Here is a 12,096-nt window from a genome sequence, read left to right as displayed (position 1 = left end):
ATAAAAAAGTAAAAAAAACAAACAAGCCCCACAGTAAAGAAAGAGGACAATCATCCGGGAGCGGCGGATTTTGGAGCACTCTGTGTGCTGTGTTTGGGTTCTGTTTAGGGTTGGGAACAACCGCATTAGGGTTTATACTAGCCACATTAGGGTCTATACCAGCCACATTAGGGTTTATACTAGCCACATTAGGGTTTATATCAAGAGCAGTGATAAAAGGAGTTACAGCAATATTAGGAACACGGGCAATGCTAAAAGTAAGAAAATTAGTAAATTGGGCATATGATATTATATGCAGAGTTTTAGCATGGATTAAAAAAATGAATCAACTTTTGCAAGACCTGTGTCAAAATCGAGGAGTGATACTACTGGTGTTTGTGTTCTACTCCTTGCTTCTTTCATGGCTTTTTCTTAAAGGGCCCTTTGCTGGGACACTCATCTTAACACAGTTTCTGTTTCTTGTCACCATTCTTGCCATCATAGAATTTTAGCACAGTTTGTGTGTGTGCCCTTTTTAATTTAGAGAACAGCATCACACACGGCTTAAGAAGAAGCACTTGTTTGCCAAAGCAGTTCACTCTGTGGTGCAGTATTTACTTTTAAGTAAATGGTATTGGATTTAGTATATATTCATTTGGTTTTCTTTTTCCTTTTAAATATACTGTTGGGATTCAGAGATTCTTTTATTGCTACCATATAATTTGCCTTATGAAGAATGTATTAATAACATGTTTCACAGTATCATTTATCAGTAATATTTCCTACAGGGTTTATATTGCATTGAATATGTCTGTCATCACATTGACCTTTCTATTTTTATAGGTTCAGTTCATTTTATACACAATGCATAAATGTGCTTGGTTAGAGTTGATGTTCCATTCTAGAAGGTTTTAAGCTTCACTGGTGAGAGTGTCCAGATGATACATGCTGAGGGGAGATGAGAACATAGCAGGTTAATTGCATGCACGCTTACAATACACATATTAATCTAGTAGCAGGTCTGAGCAAAGGCCTGAGCATCTTCTGCTTCAGTTTGAGACTGGCTGCAAAGTACTCTACTTAGTGATTAATGACGAGGGTCCATTATTAGCTCTCAGAGATGCTAAGACCTGAAGTTATTACCATAAAAGGCAAGTAATGTAGAAAGGAGAAGTTATATGTCGGTGAAGGGTTATTAGAAGTGTACGTGATGTACCCTTGTCTGCACGGGTTGAACTTTTGCCCGTCTGTCACCATGTATTTTTGAACTGTATTGACGTAGGTGTGATATTTTGTCCTATAAAACCAGAACCCAATGTATTCTTGTCAGAGCAACCCATTCCGTATGCTGACGGTTGGTTGTTCTCCTGTGATAATAAAACTCATCGTTTGATTGCACTTTTCCGGAGCCTCCGTCGTTTGTTGTCTGGTCTAAAGTTGATCGATCTCGCAGCAATACATTAAGAAATTTGCACAGCAATAAGAATCAGATAGGCATAGCATAGCAGAAGTTTGCTTTGATACACAAAGATTACATCAGAGTAATCAATAATAGCTTTTAATTTGTAAATAACATTACACAAATAACTTGAGCTTATTAATATCATACTATAATGCATTTCCTGTGTACATACGTGTTTATTTACCAGATCTAAGTGTATCTAACAGAAGCAAAATATAGTCTATCTGCATTACAAAAGTAAATTATGTACTATTAAAGCCAATAAAGTCAGCACACTGGAGCACAGGGGGGTGGCAAAATTGGGCACTTGCATTTCAACACGCTCTAACTGAAAGATCATCATCCTGTAATCTTTTGTTAATAGTTCTTTAAAGTCACATCTGTATCAATATCATAATAATAACAACAAAGTATTATGATATTTGTATCAGTTAAAGAAATAAAGCTTTTACAATAAAACAAATAGACTTTTTACTCACTTGGAAATGAAATGGAATAAGTGAGATGAGCTGTCAAAGATGACAGGAAGTATTGATAATTAGTTATACTTAGTGATAAAAAGTAATTTTAATTCAAATAAGAATATACATTATGAGTCATGTGATTTCACCCTTTAAATAATTCCTACAATGAATACAAGAACTTATAAGAAAATTTTCTTTGGAAAGCTATACGTAGTTTTAAATACCCAACACTGACATATGAATCACTTGAGAGGAGACCAGATTTAAAAACACAGACTGGAATATGTTCACCCACACAGACCTGGACCAGTACGCCTCATCTGTACTGGATTACATCTCCGAAACCACAGACAGTGTCACCACCCAGAAACGGATCACCATGTACCCCAACCAGAAGCCTTGGATGAACCGGGATGTTCGTCTCCTCCTGAAGGCCCGCAACACCGCCTTTAGGTCAGGAGATGCACACGCCTACAGCACAGCCAGGGCTAATCTAAAGAAGGGCATCAAAAAAGCCAAACACCATTACAAAAAGAAGGTAGAAGAACACTTCTCCAACTCCAACCCCCGACGCATGTGGCAAGGACTCCAGACCATTACAGACTACAGGACCACCAAACCCTCCCCCGCATCCTCTGATGTCTCCTTCCTCAACTAGCTCAACAACTTTTATGCTCGTTTTGAGCGAGGGAACCCCACAACCACAACCAAAGCAGACATGACGCCAGACCACCAACCTCTGACTCTCTCCCCCACCGATGTAGGAGCGGTGCTGAGCAGGATCAATGTCCACAAGGCTGCAGGTCCTGATGGCATCCCCGGGCGTGTTCTCAGAGCGTGTTCTGGGGAGCTTGCAGGAGTGCTCACAGACATATTCAATCTGTCCTTGGCCCACGCTGTGGTACCGGCCTGCTTCAAATCCACCTCCATCGTCCCGATACCCAAAAACTCCAACCCATCTTGCCTCAATGACTACCGCCCAGTAGCACTCACACCCATCATCACTAAGTGCTTAGAGCAGCTGGTCCTAGCACACTTCAAATCCTGTCTCCCCCTCACCCTGGACCCCCACCAATTCGCATACCGCCAGAACAGGAGCACAGAGGATGCAGTCTCCATCGCACTGCACTCTGTCCTCTCACACCTGGACAACAACAACACCTACGCCAGAATGCTGTTTATAGACTTCAGTTCAGCATTCAATACAATCCACCCCTCACAACTCATCAGGAAACTGACAGACCTGGGCATCAGCTCCCTCATCTGCAAATGGTTACTGGACTTCCTGACCAACCGCCCCCAACATGTCCGGGTGGATAACCACTGCTCATCTACCATCACAATGAACACCGGTGTACCACAAGGCTGTGTGATGAGCCCTTTCCTCTACTCCCTCTTCACCCACGACTGCAGACCTGCTGATGGTTCCAACACCATCATTAAGTTTGCAGATGACACCACGGTGATTGGCCTCATCAGTGACAACGATGAGGCCGCCTACAGGGAGGAGGTGGATCGTCTGGCTGAGTGGTGCGACAGAAACAACCTGCTGCTTAACACCGAGAAGACCAAGGAGCTCATCGTGGACTACAGGAGGAATGCTGACCCACATCCACCCATCCACATTAAGGGGACGGCTGTGGAGCGTGTGAGCAGCTTCAAGTTCCTGGGAGTCCACATCTCCGAGGATCTCACCTGGACGACCAACTGCTCCAAGCTGGTCAAGAAGGCTCACCAGCGCCTCTTCTTCTTGAGGACTCTGAGGAAGAACCACCTGTCCTCAGACATCCTGGTGAACTTCCATCGTTGCACCATCAAGAGCATCCTGACCAACTGTATAACAGTCTGGTACGGGAACTGCTCTGCCTCGGACCGGAAGGCGTTGCAGAGGGTCGTGAAAACTGCCCAGCACATCGCCGGAGCACCACTTCCTGCCATAAAAGACATCTACAGGAAGCGGTGTCTGAAAAGGGCTGGGAAAATCATCAGAGACCCCAGTCACCCATCACATGGACTCTTCACCCTCCTGCCCTCTGGGAGGCGCCACAGGAGCCTCCGGACTAAGACCACCAGGTACCGGAACAGCTTCTTCCCCACAGCTGTCAGACTCCTGAACTCTGCCTCCTGTTATACTTACATATCTATACTATTGCTAATATATATTGTAATATACCTATATCACTAAAGCACTTCTGGATGGATGCAAACTGCATTTCGTTGCCCTGTACCTGTGCATGTGCAATGACAATAAAGTTGAATTCTATTCTATTCTATACAGGGCAGAAGGCACTATTCAGTATTTTATGCAAAGTTCGGCATGTGTGCCACACTGCTGTGGTGAAAGTAGTGAAATGTGTTAATGTTTATTGTTTACACTGTTGATCTCTGCAGTAACTTTAAAGGATGAAAACCAGGTCCAGGTGGAGGTGCTGCCTGAAGAAACAGGAAGTACATTGCAAGCAAACAAAGAAGCGGCAATGTGATACAGAAAGCAGGGCTGACAGAAATACAACAAGAAAATGGCTGAATTACACAGACAATTTAGTTTTTAGTGCCTTTGGGGGGAATTTTGACAGGCACTACAAAAAAGTGACTCTATTGTGACACTGGGAGAGAACTATTAAAAATGTACATTATTTTAATAAAAGGAAGATCAGAAAAGCTTAACACCTAGAGGTGGCTGTACAGGATGTAATGCAGCAGAAACATCACAGAAAAAGGTAAAAATGAAACAGATGGCGCAAAGAATAAAGTCCAAACTGGTGTAAATGTGATTAAACCTTTAGGGATACAGACACTTAGAAAAGAGGAATTTGCCCATTTTAACATTTGTATGTTTGTGTTTATTCACAATTGGTTATAGTTTCTAGTTTTGGCTTTCTCAAATTAATGATGTAGTAGCAAGGTGAATAAAACCAACATTAACAAGAAAACTTAAAATCTGACTTAATATTAGACATGAACGTCTTCTATCCTTTAATGCTTACCATGTTTCTGCACAAAACATGTGTCTTACCTGCAACAAGTCATGTGCAGCTATACACTATACTTTATACTGAATTTACACCATGTGGCAAGGGCACAAAAAGAAAAGAACGCAACATTATACATTTGCATCATCCACTTCATGGCGTAGCAACATGCTATAATAACATATAGGGGCTCATAGCAGGACCAATGGAACATTTATCTTATCTGTTCTATAGAAGGGTAAACCTCTGTGTTAAGATATTCTGCAAATGCAGAATTCAGCAACTGAAAACAACCATTCAACTGCACTTTTTATTTCCACTCAAACCGAAACCCTCAGCTCTCTCCATGCCAACGTTTCAAACAGCAAGTGAAAGTAAACCCAGAGGAGAAAAGTAACGGTCGTCAAGCTCTGCTCTTCGCTGATTTTCTGCAAGCATGCCTGGTAAGTTATTTTAACTCTAATATTCTGCAGTCACAACAACAACGTGCATTTTGATAAGCCTAATAAATAATCGAAGGAAACGACACTTGGTTGGTGCTTTGAGACTATTGTGATGAAATCACAATCACAGAAATGTCGAACCAAACCAAGCACGTAGCCTGCTGGCACTTTTGATTTTTTATGATACACGACTCATCATGTTAATCCGTCAGCCAAATTGCTTTAAATACCTTTGATTTGAATGGCATTTTCTAGCTTTTTAAATTAAGTGAAAACAAACAAACAAACAAACACATCAAATCTTTTTTTGTCATTTCACCTAAAAGGCCGCGCAGTGAATGCAGGAAAAAAGAGACCCAAGAAATCAAAAGTGAAACCAACAAGAACAACCACTAGATGGAGCCAAATCCAAACATTGGTAGAGCAGAGCTGTTGCTTACTGTCTTCAATACCCATTTTCACCTGAAAGTGCCTGAAGACTTATTGACCTGTGTGAAAATTCAAGAGAGTTTATAAATATTAGAGTAATGCATGACATTGACACTTACAGATATTTAGTGCTAAAAATAAATGTACAGAACACATACATAGCCCATCTCATGCATGCATTTAAAATGTACATTTTCAGCCAAAACACATTCCTTCACAGTGAGTTACAGTTTGGATTAAAGTTATAGATTGTACAACTGAAATAAATGCAGCTCTAGAGTGTCTAAAGAGGTAGTTTAAAAATGTTCTTGTAAATGCTCCATCCCTCTGCTAAAATCAGGGAAAGCATCTCTAAGCATGTATGGATCAAATTAACAGGCCCTGCAGCTGGATCTCTGACAGAAGCTTTCTGTCAAAATGTAGCAGGTTTGCAGGAAAACGTGAGCGCTAAAGTGGTAACACTACGAGAAGCACAGAAAGATGACATGACAGGTATCCTGAATAACTAAACAAATAAATGCTACATTTGTGTCATTTCATCTAATGTGATTTTTGCAAAGCATGACTTTAGTTCTCTCTATGCAATGTAGCAAATGAACTGAGCTGATATTATTATTCTTTTTTTTTTACAGAAATATGAATAAACAACTCTACAAGAACAGAATTGTCTAATGTGTTATTTTCACTCGTTTTGCCTTTTTAGTGCCACCAACTATGATTGTCATGGAAAGAAAAGCAGCTGGGGCTCAAAAGTACATCAAAGGTAACAACATCCTTGAGGAGACATGAGTTTGACTCAGTTGTGTCTCTGAGGAAATCATCATCACTGACTGCTCTCCTGGCACTATGTTTTTTTTCTTTTTTGTAAATAAAATGGAGGAGTCTGGGAGGGAGTGTTTGTCAGTGTACACAGTCACATCTTCTCTTTTTTAGCACAAACCTCTGGCTTAACAACAGACACATTTATGTATATTTTTAATGTTTAATCTTCGAGTTCAAAATGACAACATATGAGTACTCAAATGCTCCATTAATTTTCTGTCTTCACTTCTTTCCAGTGGAAAAATTATACAGGATTGTCATGCTTTTCTCATTGTGCTCAAAGTGGAGACATCCACAGAGCAGCAGCAGAAGGCTGTCATAGAGAAAATAAACCAGTATTTCTCAGAGGAGGTTTTCAAATATGCCTCAGTTGTCTTTACTCAAGATGGCCCAGACTCAGATGAAATGAAGATCAAACAGTTCATAGATCAGAATAAATATCTGAGTGATCTGGTGAAGAAGATGAAAAAGAAGAAATGGAGATGGAAAATCTACATCAGAAACAACTAACAATGGACAGATAGAAATAACAAAAGAAAAAAAAAAGAAAGAAACAGTGAAAGGGAGGTAGCAAAAGAAACAAAAGAAGCACAAGAAGAAAAAACAACTGGAAAATCAAATGAACTAGAACAAGACGAAGGACCAAATGAAACACTAGAAGAAAGAGCAGAAGAAGAAGGAGAACAACTGCAAAAGGAAACTCAAGAAAAGACGGAAGGAAAAGTGGAAGATAAACCACAAAACAGTACAAGAGAGTGCAAGAGAAAACAAACTATTAGGAGGTGGAGTATTTGCAGGAGGTGGTGTAGCTGATGGAGCATTATCAACAGCTATAGGAGGTGGTGTAGCTGCTGGAGCATCATCAACAGCTATAGGAGGTGGTGTAGCTGCTGGAGCATTGTTAACAGCTATAGGAGTACCAGCAGCCGTAGAAGGTTTGGCAGCAGCAACAGGAGCAGGTGCAAGTGCTGGCACAGCAGGGTCTGGAGGCACAGCAGCAGGATATGTGGCAGCAGCAGCTGTAGTCACTGGAGGAGCAGTAGGCGTAGCATGGCTAATACAAAAAATAAGAAAGTTAATAGAGTTGATAAAACAACATCTTGGAGTGGTATTACTGGTGCTCGTTTTCTACTCATTGCTTCTGTCATGGTTTTTTCTCAAAGCACCATTTGCTGGGACCCTCCTCTTATCATTTTTGTTCCTGTTGCTTGTTATTCTTGTTATCATAAAATCACACCATTAAAAAGGGCTATGTCCAATATTGCACATGAATCAGAAACACAGAATCTGTGATACAACATCACAGGTTTTATAATTCATTTTTGAAAAATGAGATTTCATAAAATTACCCAAATAATCCGTTATTTTCATGCTGCTCAGTAAGAGAATTATTTCTTTTTTTTTCTTTTTTGTAAGCTAAAGAAATTAATTCTTTGTTTAACAAATAACTTTTAATAAAGTGAAAATCTTTTTAAAGTCGACTCGGTTTGTACTCTTGTATTTCCACCAAATCACAAAACCTGTTCCTCTAGATAAATTAAGCTACTTTCTACTTTTAAATAACTATATTTCTTCAATAAGAACATCAAGTAGAATATTTCTATATTATGTGTTATCCAAAAATAAATGAATAAATTGTCTTTGATGGGGTGCATTTTCCCCCTTGCTGACATGCTTACTGAAAGGTTGTGTTGAGTGCTTAAAGAAGGCAACTGGACCACTGTAGGTTCACGAAGATGCTTTTCCTCTCGTCCAAGAGGCTAAAACAACTGACAGTGTCACAGGTATTTAACTCTTACAGTGGGTGTCTCTTTAGAGGTGGTCCTAGTGTCACTGACACATTATTAATCATATGGAAGGGAAAGGTGTAGATATTCAAAGACAATGAGAGAAGTAGTTGACAGGGATGAGGGTAAACACAAGACACTATAAAACAACTGTCAAAATAAAAAAGGAAATGAGCACCATAACTAAAAAGAAAAACACAAACATAAGAATGAACCTAGCCTCAGTGAGTCGACACAAGATGATGACAGAACAAGTTGATCTCTAAAACTAAATAAAAAAATGAAAACTCCAAAATGCCCCAACAAAAAAAATAGACCCTGGATAAGTATAAGATAATTCCTTTATTCCACTGCCACATAAACATAACACTGATTTCACTTTTTTTTCAAGGTTTCTACAAATCTTTGGATAAGGATAAAATGAGTCATCCTAATTCATCAAAATTCTGTGCATCTCTTAGAAAACAAGACAAAAAGTAAATGAAAAGCGTAATGCCTTCACTTTGACATTGTGCTCCATTCCTGTGTATGTTACTGTTTATTCACCAGATCTAAGTGTGTCTAACAGAAGAAAATATAGTCTCTCTCGATTAATTGTACCTGTATGATGAACAAAATGTTTTTGTGTATCAGGAAATGATAAAGAAAAATCATCTTGTCATTAGCAAATTCTAAATATATTCAATAAATCCTCAGATGAACAACATTCAGTTTAGATTTTAAATGTCGATTTAACTGTTCACCTATTAGATTTTTACACCCATTTTCAGATGTTCAAAAGTATTTCCTTGTTTTGAGTAATTCCCCCAGTTCTAGCTGCAATAACTAATCAAAACAAGGAAGAGGGAAAAAAAACAGGGTGTGTGAACTAGAAAGTCATGAGGAAATATGTCGGACAGAAGTCAGAATGCTTGAAATACCTGTGAGCAAGTTTGCATGCTTGCCAACAGGTGTGTTTTTCTTGTCTAACAAGTCTAATAAGTATAATTAGACATAGACATTTTTGTTTATGTGGACCACCACCATTTTTTTCCCAATACTCAGTTGAAGTGCAGACTTTTCCAATTCAATTCAATGGGTTTTCATTTTTTTTAATTATTATTATTAACAGTTTAATTACAGTGATTCTTAAACACAATGGCCCTTCACATGGCAACAGTGAAGCACTGAAACATTCTTTCTTCTTGGTTGAGCTGTGCAATTATGGTTTCCTACTGTATCGAACAAAGTACAGCACAGCAAAAGCACATTTGCTGGAAAGCAATATAATTTTCTGTGATGTGATATAAATTTGAAATACAGGCAGTGGGTACATATAGTACACATGTGCAGTGCAGGTAGGGAGCGGCAACCTTCCGATTACAAGATGAACTGGCAACTCTTGAGCCACGATCGCCATGATCAATGCAGCAAGCATGCTGCTTACTCTGTGAAAGGGTAAACAGTCCAGCATGAAAACCAACAAAATTTTTAGATAGAATTTTGTGTGATGCTTTACTGCAAACACCTGCAATTGTTGCTTGTTCTGCCCTGTACTTGATAACTGAACATCAACCACTCTACAGGAGCATACAGGGGCAACCCGTTCCAGGTTGAGGAACTACTCAAAACAAGGAGGGAGGAAAAGAAACTTGGTGTGAATTAGATAGTCATCAGAAAATATGTTAGCAACAGAAGTTGGTCATCAGTTTAGGATAATTAAAATACTTGTGAGCAAGTTTGCATGTTTGCTGTGGCTGTTCTAATAATTATACATCTGCAGCAGAAAAAGCGAAAACAATAACAGCAACAAGTATAAAGGTGTTTGACAAGGCAAGAGCTCAGCTTGGCTCTAAAATACATTATTTTCTATTTCTTGGGCCTTTTTATTTCATGCCATCCACTCAATCTAGTCATCAGCGTAGCACATACTGCTTGTTCTATGGAAGGGCAAAAAGTCTCATATTTTCATATGTTGTTTTAGTGTAATACTGAGGACTGCAATTTTTAAAATCCTGTTTTCGATCTGTACATATGGCTTTTGACAATAAAGCTGACTTTGAACTTTGAAAAATACTCAAACTAGCATAATTTTAGGTGTAAGGACTGTTAAGAAGTCCAGAAACCACAGGCATCACCAAATGCTGCATTTGCTGTCTTGAAATACCTTTACTGTCTTTACTGCAAATACTTTCAGTTTCTGCTTGTTCTGGATTGTCTTTAATACCTGAACAACAATCCCTCTCCAGGAGTAGACAGGAGCAACTACTCAAAACAAGGAAGAAGGAAAAAGCAAAATGCAAATGAAGTATTGCACTGTGGTCAGGGAAAATACCAGAGACATAACTCAGATATCATGTTTGGTGACTTCTGGTAGCACCTGTTGCAATACAGTTTAAAAGTCTATTAGGAGCTCCACAGCTTGTTTAAGTATGTGTTCTGTTTCTCATCTTCCTCACGCTTTTCTGTCCCCATCATTCTGCTGCAGGTTATTATTGGTCTCGTGTATCCAAAGAATCGGGCCAGTTCCCAATGAAATCCAATAGAATGACGCTCCTGGCAGTAACACACATTCCAGCCTAAACATAATCCTAACTCTAACCATAACCTTATCCCTAAACTTAACCACAACCTGAATCACCCCCCCCCCCCCCCCCCCCAAAAAAAAAAAAAAACCAAACAAAAACAAAATCTGAGGCCCAAACTGCATCATACAACAGGATGATGACCTCAAGCACCCCAGCATGAAATGGTGTGAAAATAATTGCTTAAAATCATTGCTGCTTAAGGAGGTTTTGGAAAAAAATTTTTTTTTGAATGATTGTTCAACACTTTTTAATCAGAGTATAGCTTTGCTGGTCACGGGGCTTTGCTCATCCTCTGGTCCTTTGGAAATCTCTCCCTTTGGCCGGTGGCACCTCTGGCGCTTCCCTCCTTCTCTTGAATGTTCGGATGTGTGCCTCTGACTCTTGGGGCGGTGATATTGCCACTTCCCACCTTCTTTTTCAAATACATTTTATCAACCCCCCCCCCCCCCCCCCCTCACACACACACACACACACACACACACACACACACACACACACACACACACACACACTCCACAAGAGGAGTGTCGACTCATGCATCATGTATTTTGTTTTTCTTACAGGTGCGATAGTTGGCGATACGTTGTGCATTTCTATTTGTACGCTATCCTTTTATTATATTTTTAATTACATTTTTCACTATCACCCACCCTTCCCTTTTTTTCTCTCGCTGCCTTAGACATTGTCGTAGTATGCCACATATAATATAATAACTGAAATAACATGAATAGAAATTAATAAGTAAACAGATAAAACAAATGCATGAATTAGAGGAGCCTATAGAGAATTTACAGAGCTGATCTTGGAAAAGCAATGTGTGTTTGGGACAACAGTGCATTCAGATCATTATTAGAATAATGATCTAAATGTCCTAGACAAGACTCGACAAGTTTAAAAAGAAAACAAAGATTATTGCAATTAGTCAGTTAAACCTCTGGGATATTGATCTAGTCAGTTTAGTAGCAGAGGGGGTTGTTAATCAGTTTTAGCTCCTTTGGTGTTGATGAAATTAACAACAGGTGCACCAGAAGTGAAAGCAAATACTTACACTGGTAAGAGATAATTAATAATGGAAGATTAGCAGTCACCTGAACAAAAATGGTTGCAATTAATTTATTTGTTTTATATAAACACAAAGCTATTTCATTACTTAAAAAAACACATGCAACTG

This window comes from Diplotaxodon limnothrissa, linkage group LG3 (genome assembly GCF_057381915.1).
Source record: "Diplotaxodon limnothrissa isolate DT_005_m linkage group LG3, D_limnothrissa_male_GT1.1, whole genome shotgun sequence".
Taxonomy (NCBI): Eukaryota; Metazoa; Chordata; class Actinopteri; order Cichliformes; family Cichlidae; genus Diplotaxodon; species Diplotaxodon limnothrissa.
This window is presented reverse-complemented; position numbering follows the sequence as displayed.